Raw genomic sequence first — 11,598 nt, forward strand, 5'->3', positions numbered from 1 at the left:
TGTGACTGCATCAAAGTAGTGATGCTTTCTTTGAAGAATTAAAATAACATGTCCTATGGTCTGTGTAAAATATCAGTATTTTAACCCATCAGTCTCATGTGGCCACACCTTGGTATCATGCTGATTGAACTTCTTAGAAATAGAGCACAGTAATATATTTCATTACATTTAGCATTATTATGTATTGGTTTCAGCTTGACTACTCATGATTTGAATTACTCATACTGCGCCCTAACTGCTGTATTATGCAGAGTTCATTTTCAGTTTTTGGTTACTTACATCACTTTGCAAGAAATACGGTTGTTTCATGAAACTCTTACAGCTTTAAGAAAGTAAAAATATCAGGTACCTTCCCATCTTCAAACTACTATCCACATAAACATTTTCATTTGATTTCTCTTTGAAGGGAGAAGATGTCAACCGGACACTAGAAGGTGGCAGAAAACCTCTTCATTACGCAGCAGATTGCGGGCAGCTGGAAATCCTGGAGTTTCTGCTGCTGAAAGGAGCAGATATTAACGTATGTAAAGAGCATCGTCATTCTAGAAAAAATTCCTGTTGTATGCTTTGGGTAGTTATTTTCTAGAGATTTAGAAAATAGTTAACTTGCGGAAACTTTATTTTAAATAAGAATACAGTCTGAAATTATACCAAACTTTCCGTGACTTAGAAATACATCATTGGGATTTTTAAGAATAAGCAGACAAACCTTTTCAAACCGAAGTTCAGGATGTTTCCCCCTTAGCTGTTGTTTTTCAAGTTCTAAAGCAAGTTGAGATTTAGCACTATCTGTATATAGTAAATGGCTATCACCCAATGGAGCAAAGGACGTTGCAGTCATATAATAAATCTAAACTGGATTTTTGGACAAAGATCAGTAGACAAGCGGTCAGACGGGCAGTCAGCTCCTGACTCTTGCCTTTTATAGCTTCTGCACTTCAGAGTTTGGGGAAAAGGTTTAAGTACCCATGTCAACAAGTGAGATGAACTTTTCACATTTCAGGGCATACCATGTCACCTGGCCCGAGTGTGACAGGACCTCATGGCATTTCTACACTAGTGGGGAGTAGAGACGCAGAGGTAAACTAGTTACACAGTAAGTGGCAGAGCCCTACTCCACTCCACTGACTCCCAAGGAGAAACACTGCTTGTGGGCTTGGGCCTCTGGAGGCTAGAGACTTGTAGCTGGGAAGCGCTTTTGTATAGAAAGGCAGATAGTTAAACACTGACTTTAATATAGTCACAGGAGTCCTAATTAGATTTGGAAAGAAGGAAGAAATGAAAGCTAGATAAGGTGGTTTATCTCCTTTATTATTTCACAGGCTCCGGATAAACATCATATCACCCCTCTTCTGTCTGCCGTCTATGAAGGTCATGTTTCCTGTGTGAAATTGCTTCTCTCGAAGGTGAGCTCAATTGCTGATTTTCATTGCTTTTTCTATGATTGTGTAAGTTCAGTATTTGGTTGTTAATTTAAGTTTTGTTGGACATCAGGGACAGAAAGCTGGAAGTAGTATCCAAAACTGAAGTCTAGAACATTGTTACCCAAAATAGCTGATCTACTGTTACCAGTTCATGATGGATGGGTAAGGAGCTTGGACTGGAATATAAATGAACCCAACTCTCCATCAAGAATAGCTTGCTATGGGGAAAAAAAAAAAAAAGGTTAGCCGAACTCAGCATTGTACTTGATGTAGAAAATGTTGTCTTGGACTAGTAAGACTTTGCAGACTGGTACTAGCCCTAGTTTGAAATTTGTAAACTTTTTCTGTAGTACATACTGAGCAAGTTCATTAGAAGAAGCAGTTTGCTGTAAGTGAGGGCTCTCCAGGTCGCCTGGTTTCTTGATATTATTGAGATCATGGTGAATCTGGAGTTTCCAGTGTTTTGTCTTTGCTATAGTAAGCTCTTAGATGGAGTTCAGAATCCAGCCTCAGGAATTAGTGAACCAGTTGCAACCATTCTAGCTGTGTTAGGACCTGCAAATGTTAGGAGACAAGAAATCTTAATAAGGCACAGATGTTAATCCCAAGCTTATTGTTTCATGGCCATACTCTAGGAAGTGAAGTGTTATTTATAACATTTCATTTAGCATTGTAAAATAAGCCCTGCTAAAAGAAAAATAGAAATTAAATGAATAAATGTATATAAAGCATTTTGCCACAGTGCCTGGCACATAAGTGTTGAATAGCTTTTCTTATGACTAAGACTGAAGAGGATTTTATGCTTCACAGAATGCAGATTTAAAGAAAATTGGGAGAGAAGGTAGTACATTTGTCTTGTAATACTTTGAGAACTTTTTAAAGATACTGTTCTGAAAACAGTTAATTCAGGTCCTCTAAAACTAGGGTTTTTTACCCATAGCTTTATGTTAAACACAATTACTGGATTTCTTTAAATGTGTGGTTTTGCTAGTTTTGATATGTATCAACAGTAATTTTTAGGTACTACATACATACCATACTGGTGTAAGTGATGCATTTCTTCAAAAGCCAGTATAAAAGTATTTTTTTGCCCCTGGAATAAATTCAGAGTGCGTGGTGGGTGAGCTAGCAAAGGTTTCCAGTCACTGTCTCCCCGACACTCATGAACAGATTAAAAACCTTTGTAAACTAAATATTTTCATCCCTGGGGGAATATTTTTGCTTACTATATTAAAAAGTGGTTCTCGCAGGCTACAAATATTGATTTACAGTTCATGAAAAATTTATAGAATTCCAATATTTTATTAGGACACTTTGTGTTGCAAGTAAAGAGATTTTGTTGATGCACAGCCCAACCCCAGGTTTAAGCCACAGGACCAGGCTCTGATTTCCTTTTGCCTCTCAGCTCTGTTCTTCAGCATGGAAAAAAAAAAAAAAAACAAAAATACCGTATTGTATATTTGAAAGTTGCTAACAGTAGATCTTAAAACTTCTCATCACACACAAAAAAACTAATGATGTAAGGTGATGGACATTAACTAAACTTATTGTGATAACCAGTATATACAAATATCAAATTGTTGTGGGGTATGCCTTAATGTTACATGTCTGTCAATTATAGCTCAATTTAAAAACATTTATAAATCGGGATAAAAACAAAAATTGATTTCTTCATTCCTGTTTTTTTCTTTCCCTTACCTTTTCTACCCAGCCAAGGGTTTTGTTCTCTGAAAACAAAAACTCTCCTAGGTCCTTAGGTTCTGATACTTACTAAATGAAATACCCCTAAGCATGCTCTTCTTAGCCATACCTCAAACTCTTAGAGCCGAACAATCTTTCTGATATACCTCTCTTTCTGTAGGACAAACAAAATAAGACAATTATTCTTGGGCCAAAGAGGGCCTGAATCATTCATTGTTCTATAAACTTGATGTTCCAGGTCACTGATACCCTTTGATTATGAGATTCCGTTGTTTAAGAATCTTCTGGCTTGATTTGCAGGTACATTAGGTCCCATTATGTTATCCTAGAAGGGTCTCTAAATATGTACTCTGTGCTCAATTATTGGTTGTAAGTTGTACTTTTAACTAGTTTATTTTTTCTTTCACTTGTAGCTGTAATATTGTTCTTTTGTGTCTGAGCCTTGATTTTTATAGCTAAGTCAATGACATTCAAAGATGGCTCTATTGATGGCAGATCAATTTTAACCATGTAGAGCTATTATTTATTTTAAATGAAAGATTTTTAACCTTTATGAAAGCAGCCTTGTAAGATTTAGTTCTGCTTTTTCAAAATTAATTACTTTGATCTTATTGCGTAGGCTTCTTTTATGGATACCGTATAGTTTTGTTAGCCCATTTTTCTTTTTGAAATTGATTATACTCTTAAAAATTCATAGTTGCTAAAATAAGGCTGTTTCGGTGCTTTTCTTTTTAACGTTACTTTCACTGTATTATGAAGTCTGGTTCTGTTTTATCAAAAGTAGAATTCGTATGGATTATTATGAATTTATTTTAAAAGTACTTGAAGTTTACCAGATTCATTGACATTCCTAGAATATTATCCAGCTGGCATATCATTAACATAGGATAAAGGCCAAAATAAGAACTCAGTATTATCATAAGGGAAAAAGAAAAATCACAAAAAAACAAAAAAGTGTTTAATTTCAAATATTCTAGCAATCTTCTATGTAATATGCCATAGTCACTTACTGCACAGATTTTTTTTTAATGTAATGCAATTGAAGGTGAAATGTCTAATGCAAGTAGGAATTTAAAGCACTTAATTTTTGATTGTCCATATAGCAAAGGTGTTAAATTTTTTATTTTTACTCCTGTGGAAAAATATTAAGCAGTCTGTGTATGTAATCTCCGTTAATTTCTCACAACTCAAATACATAGGTATAATCATCTCTATTTTATGGACAAGGGAACCATTTCTTTCAGGAAGGTGATTTATTCCAAGATTATGACTCAAAGTCCATGTTCTTTCTATAAAAGATTGCCTTTCAGAATTACTGTCAGGGACAGTTATAAGAAATGAAACATGTATATTTCTGTAGATAAAAGCTGTTTGACCTGATTTTTAATTAGTGAGCTAGTAATGAAACAAATGCAGAGAACACAGGTGAGACTTCAAGATTGAGGTCTAAGCAAATGCCATGGTACCCTTCCTCCCCCCACTCCCCCAGTAGAAAAGATGTCTATAAAAATGAATGAATCAGAACCCATACGAAGGGTTTTGTTAGACAAAAAATTATAATGAATCCTTGAGATACAGAAAGCAGGAAGGACAGGGTTGAAAAAACATTCCCCAACATAAGCAACAGAGTATTTGTTGCAAAAGGCAGGAGCTGACCCAAGGCTGCTCCCAGCCCAGAAGTGGTCAGCACTCCCGAGCAGCAAGCAGGTGAATAGCGGGATGCACTTCAGAAGGAAGCAAATTAAACCCGAAGGGAAAGACTGAGAAGCAAGAAATTAGTAGGTGACTAGATCTAAACAAATATTACAATGCAAAGCAAACACTAAAGTGTATGTTTTTTAATAAGCTGGAACTACCGAATTGTTAGATGGAAGGGGGATGAGCAAAGCTCTTGGTACTTTCACCAAATCCAGAGTACATGAAAAACATTGCTAAAACTGGTAAAAAGAAATGAAATGGGTAAAAATGCAGGCTCGAGAAGCATCCTGGGAAATACAGCAGTAGCAGAGGAGTCAGAAGCCCAAGTAAGAGGGAGACCATATGGTCACTGTCATCATTTTGCAACTATAGCTCTAAGCTGCCATAGACAATAAATACAGAAACGAATGGGTGTGGCTGCATTCCAGCAAAACTTTACTTATGAAAAACAAGCTTCTGGGCCATAATTTGCTGACAGCTGCTCTGGCTCATGATTAGTTTGGAATTTATAGTGCATACCAGGCTCACAACTTCACTGCTCACTAGAAAAAATGATCCTAAGTGATACGGGTTGAGTGTGTATCATTCTGGATGCTTTTAATAGACTATGCTTATGCTTATTTGTTGAAACTTTTATTAATGTACCAAACAAGCTTATAGGACAGTGATACGAAAGTTTCATCATTCATTACTCAGCTGGTCTCCTGATTAAAATCTCAGATACCTCAGTAATAGCAGTGTTGCATGAACATTTTGAAGAGTTAATCATGAAATGGTACTTTTGAACTATGGTACTTTTAGTCAGCGGACTTTTGTAAGTCCAAAATTTATTTTTCACATCTGCATGTATAATTTGATATCTTAATCAAGTTTCCATGCTTAAAGAAACAATTCTATAAGAAAAATAAGTTCGCTTGTGGCATTAATACACTATCATGTTAGACATTTCCTAATAATATAAAGTATTAACATATATCAAAGTTTCTATAATATTAAAATTTCTTATAAATTATGTAATGTCTTATTTATATAATTGATAATAAAGGATTTTAAGAAGTCAAGTATCCTTGTTCTCTAATTGTAAGGAAAATCATTTCTAAGTAATCCACTATAGTATAAGGGGACACATTTAAATATCTACTTCTCTTATTCTTTTAAAGATGTTAAGTTTGCTTTAATTTAAAATTTAGATAAGCTATGCCATTTACTCTAGTATGTGTTCATATTCCATCCCTTATGTGAAAAGTACTGCCTTAAAGATGACCACTCAACTTTCTGTATAAAAAATTCTTTTGAGTAGAAAGTTGTATCCCAGAATGAGAATCAAAATCTCATGAATTGAAAATTTAAAGTTTTAAAACGTAATTACTATTTTATTCTTACATTACAAAAATAAACTTGTATTTAAATTACAAACGGACATTTATTAGTGATGTTTAGCATACTAAACAGTATCTTGAGAGGGAACTGTTTTTCCTTTCTTTCCCTGCTTCATACTAGGTCAAAGAATTTATCTCCTTAGGAAGTCTCCTGTACCTTAAAACAACAAAAAATACATGGCCACTGGTTATGCAACTCATGTTGGTGACTCATACCTGTTTCAGACCCACTGTACGTTAACGGCGCCTGCTTTGCGTAGGATGAGTGAGATACAGAACAAAGGTTTACGCAACTGCCTTCCTTTTATAAAGTTAAAACATTTAATGTACAGTTGCTGTAGGGAATAAAACATACTAAAAATTAGTTTCTAATAAAATATAGAAAACCACATCTGATAACATTGATGTGTTTGCTAAATATATTATCGGTGTTACATTTTTTAAAAGGCAGCCTTTTAATGATAAAGCTTGAATATCCCTCTCAAATACCAGCATTGTCAAATTCTTCCAGTGTCTGTGGTACAGATTTTGCTGGTTGAGAATCAAATGTGTAAAACTATTTCAGTCAAGATAGAATAAGTAAATGCTGTGTTCTCCTCTCACAACCACATCGAAATTACAACTAAATTATAGAACAGCCGTCGCTGAGAATCACCTGAAGACTAGCTAAACAGAAGTCCTCTAAGGCTATAAAGCAGCAACCACGATGAAACCAGCATAGGGAAGAGGAGTCCCTATACTTGTGGCTGTGAAAACCAGCATTGATGGCATCCTTGTGAGACGGAGGGCCTCTGGAGGCCAGGCATTCCTCTTGAGGGGCTCGCTCACAAACCTACTTGCTCTAAACTTGCAGAAGCTCGAAAAGCATCAGGGACATACGGGGAGGTACTGAATTGACTGGCTTCAGGGCAAGTGCTGGAGGGGCAGGGCAGCTCTCCAGGGATGGAACTGCGGACAGGTGCCACTGCTCCTTTGTTGAGCCTTCCCCCCACCCACGCAGAAGGCACAGGCAGGCTCCAGACCTAACACCATTACTCCTGCCCTGGTGATTCCTTGAGACCTCAACCAATTGTGCACCCAGCCCAAGCCGCTTCCAACAGCTCTTCCACACAATTACAATCCCTTGGCTCACTTGCCTAAAATCTCTCACAGGCCTTTCCTATCAATAATTACTTTAAATAGACTAAATGCTCCCATCAAAAGACATAGGGTGGATAAATGGGTAAAAAGAAAAAACAAGACCCGTACACTTGCTGCCTACAAGAGACTCACTTCAAGTAAAAAGATGCAGACTGAAAGTAAAGGGATGGAAAAAGATATTTCATGCAAATGGAAAAACAAAAAAGGTGGGGTAGCAATACTTATACTAGACAAAACAGACTTTAAAACGAGAGCTGTAATGAGAGGATACTACTCCCATAAACATTACGTAGCCGGTGTAGGAGCACCTAAATTTGATGGCCATAAAGGGAGAGACTGACAGTAATAAAGTAATAGCAAGGGACTTTAACACCCCATTGACATTAATGGATAGATCATCCAAACAGAAAATCAATAAGGAATCAGTGGCCTTAAGCAACACATTCAACTAAATGGTCTTGATGGATATTTTTAGAACATTTCACCCAGAAACTGACTATACATTCTTTTCAAGTGCACATGGAACATTTTCCAGGATAGACCACAAGTTAGGCTACAGAACAAGTCTCAAATTTTAAGAAGATTGAAATCATACCAAGCATCTTCTCCAATCGCAATGCTATGAAATGAAAAATCAGTTACCAAAAGAAAACTGAAAAACACACTATCACAGGGAGGCTCAATAACATGCTACCAAACAAATGAATGGATTAACAATGAGATCAAGGAAGAAATCAAATATTTTGAGACAAATGAAAATGAGAACACAACGACCCAAAAATCTTTGGGATACAGCCAAAGCACTTCTAGGAGGGAAACTCATAGCAATACAGGCTTACCTCTAGAAAGAAGGAGATTCTAAAATAATATAACCTTAACCCAAAAGGAACTAGAAAAAGAACAAAATCAAATGTGAGTAGAAGGAAATAATAAAGATCAGAATGGAAGTAAAAGTTTTAAAAAGCAATACAAAAGATCAGTGAAACCAAGAGCTGGTTCTTTGAAAAGATGAACCGAAAAGAAAAACCTTTAGTCAGAGTCATCAAGAAAACAAGAGAGAGGACCCAAATAAAATCAGAAGAGAAAGAGGAGAAATGACACCAAAGAAACACAAAGAATTATAAGGAAATTCTATGAACAATTATGTGCCAACAAATGGACAAATAGTGATAAATTCCTAGAAACATACAATCTTCCAAGGCTGAATCAAGAAAAAATAAGTTCTTAATAGACTGATAGATAACTGCTAATGAAATGGAATCAGTTATCAAAAAACTGCCAACAAAAGCTCTGGACTAGATAGTTTCACAGGTAAACTTTACTAAACATTCAAAGAAGAATCAACACCTATCCTCTCAAACCATTCCAAAAATTGAAAAGGACAGAACGCTACCAAACTCATTTGACAAGGCCGTCATTACCCTGATAACAAAACAAGACAAAAACACTACAAAGAAATGTACAGGCCAGTATCCCAGATGAACATAGTTGCAAAAATCCTCAACAAAATTTTAGCAAACCAAATTCAGCAATACACTAAAAAGATCATATACCAAGAGCAAGTGGGATTTAGTCTCAAGATGCAAGATTGGTTCAATATCTGCGAATGAATTAACGTGATACACCACATGATGATTACAGAAAATTAACATCCATTAATGATAAAAACTCAGCGAAATGGGAGTAAAGGTCACATACCTCAACTTAATAAAAACTTTGTATGACAGACCCATAGCTAACATCACAATGGTGAAAAGCTGAAAGCTCTTAAAGATCAGGAACATGACAGATGTCCGTCCACCTTCACTTTTACTGAACATAGTGTTGGAAGTCTTAGCCACAGCAATCAGACAAGAAAAGGCATCCAAATTGGAAAGAAGGAAGTAAAACTCATTTGTAAATGACATTATATAGAGAGATCTCTAAAGATTATAGCAAAGAACTGTTAGAACTAATGAATGAATTCAGTAAAGTAGGATAAATATTCAAAAATTGGTTACATTTTTATATACAAGTAAAAAACTCCCAGAAGGGAAAATTAAGAAAATAATTCCATGTACAATTGCATCAAAAACAAAAAACAAAAAAAACCCATAAACCTAGGAATAAATTTAACCAAGGAAATAAAAGACCTATACTTGGAAAACTATAAGAGACTGAAGAAAGAAACTGAAGTAGATACAAATAAATAGAAGGGTATATACCATGCTCACAGATAGGAAGAATTAACACCATTAAAATGCCCATACTAAAAGCAATCTACAGATTCACTGCAATCCCTATTAAAATACCAATGGCATTTTTCACAGAAAAATTACCCTAAACTTCATGTGGAATTATGCAGAACCTCAAATGGCTAAAGGATTCTTGAGAAAAAAGAACAAAGTTGGAGGTGTCATGCTACCTGATATCATACTATACTACTATAACGCTGTAGTAATCAAACATTGTGGTGGGATTTTATATTGATGCAGCCACCACAGAAAACAGTATGGAGGTTCCTCAAAAATTTAAAAATAGAACTACCGTATGACCCACTAATTCCACTTCTGGATATTTATCCCAAGAAATCCAAAACATTAATTTGAAAAGATACTCACCCCGATGTTTATTGCAGTATTTACAGTAACCAAGATACGGAAGCAACATGTCTTACCGATAGATGAATGAAGAGGTGGTGCCTACATACAGTGGAGTATTACTTGGCCATAAAAAAAGAGTGAAATCTTACCATTTCTGACAACAAAGATGGACCAGAGGATATTATGCTACATGAAATAAGTCAGACAGACAACTACAATATGATTGCACAAAAGCATTGGCAAACAACATGGAAACAAATAAGTATGGCTGTGTTCCAAAACCTTTACTTACCAAAACTATGTCTGGCAGTTAATAGAAACACAAATATTTGTTGACTTGTGAATTGGATGTCTGGGAAAATGTTAAGTTGAAGATGCCCAACAGATGACACAGAATATGTATAATTGTACAAGGTTCTTCATTTTCTTATAAAAGGCACCAAAAAAGTTGAGAAGACCTAAAGATAATAAATTCTAGAATCTGGGTTTCATGCTAGAGGAAAAACCATAGGCAATTTTTAATTAACCTGCTTTCTTTCCAAAAGTGAGTTGACTACTCCAGCAGAATTTTTTTCCAAGGTGATGGTGACATTCCAGGGTTGTAAAACAGTGTCTAGCAGCAGATACAGAAATGTTCACCAAAACATTGTGGTGTGTATATACATATATCCAAGTACTAATTTTTTAATTAAAATTATAAATTTTGCATTGAAACAAAGCTGCTTGGTTTACTGACAATTGATCAGTATAACTATAAATCAGTACCTTCACCACAAAAGCCTTCTGTCAAGATACCACATGTCATATAATGTCAATACAAGTTTAAGAGTTTTATTCTTGAAATTTACTAATCCAGCCTTCTTGGCCTATTTGTACATATTACAAACTGGTGGTATAAAGCAGATTTGGGTCATCTGAAGTAAGTAGATAAAAGTAACAAACAGATAAAGGAACGTTCTTGTTTCCTGCCTGTATATCTTATCTTTTTAGTTCTATTGTAAACTTATTCCGGGACAGAGATAGCATGACTTGAATTTTTTTTTAACATTCCCCATGTTCTACAGCTACTGTCAAATACTTGATTATCAGAAATTGTGACATTTGAAGATCGAAAATTACTTATAATGCCTCAAAGCCTTTACTCTGTAGAATAACAAAGGGTCTAGCCTTCTGCTTGTACCACTTAACTTGGCCACAGCAACCTTTTCATCCTCCAAGAAACTTTATCACCCAAATCATGCTTTAAGTATAGGCAGATGAGCCTAGTCCAGATACATAGTGTGCTAAGGAGCAACCTATTCACAATGGCAGTGCGTTGCTCATCTACTCACAGTGATTTGTCTTCAGTGAATACTGTTTTTTCCAGTCCCTTGTTATATATGTATAGTCCCTACCTATAGCAATTAATTTAATAAACATTTCTTGATTGCCTGTTATTAACACTGTGTGAGGCACTGGGAACTTAAAGACTAATAATCTTGTTTCCTGCCATCAACAGTAAAGAGATAAATACATAAAACAACAAGTGCATTTGAGTGTTGTGATCGCTGTGGCAGTTTATACATTGCACAGTAAGGATTTGAAGGAAGAGGAGGTCTAAGGCAGCGGTCCCCAACCTTGTTGGCACCAGGGACTGGTGCTCCCATGAGAATCTAATGCCTGGTGATCTGAGGT

At 35.7% G+C, this 11,598-nt stretch overlaps 1 protein-coding gene across 1 annotated transcript in view; it reads left to right on the plus strand.

Moving 5' to 3' along the window:
• MTPN (myotrophin) overlaps nucleotides 1–11,598 on the plus strand; it is a 57,172-nt gene that overhangs the window by 38,504 nt on the left and 7,070 nt on the right. The gene's annotated exons all lie outside the window — the stretch shown is intronic.

The sequence above is a fragment of the Pteropus vampyrus genome, unplaced genomic scaffold (genome assembly GCF_000151845.1).
Source record: "Pteropus vampyrus isolate Shadow unplaced genomic scaffold, Pvam_2.0 Scaffold48, whole genome shotgun sequence".
Lineage (NCBI taxonomy): Eukaryota > Metazoa > Chordata > Mammalia > Chiroptera > Pteropodidae > Pteropus > Pteropus vampyrus.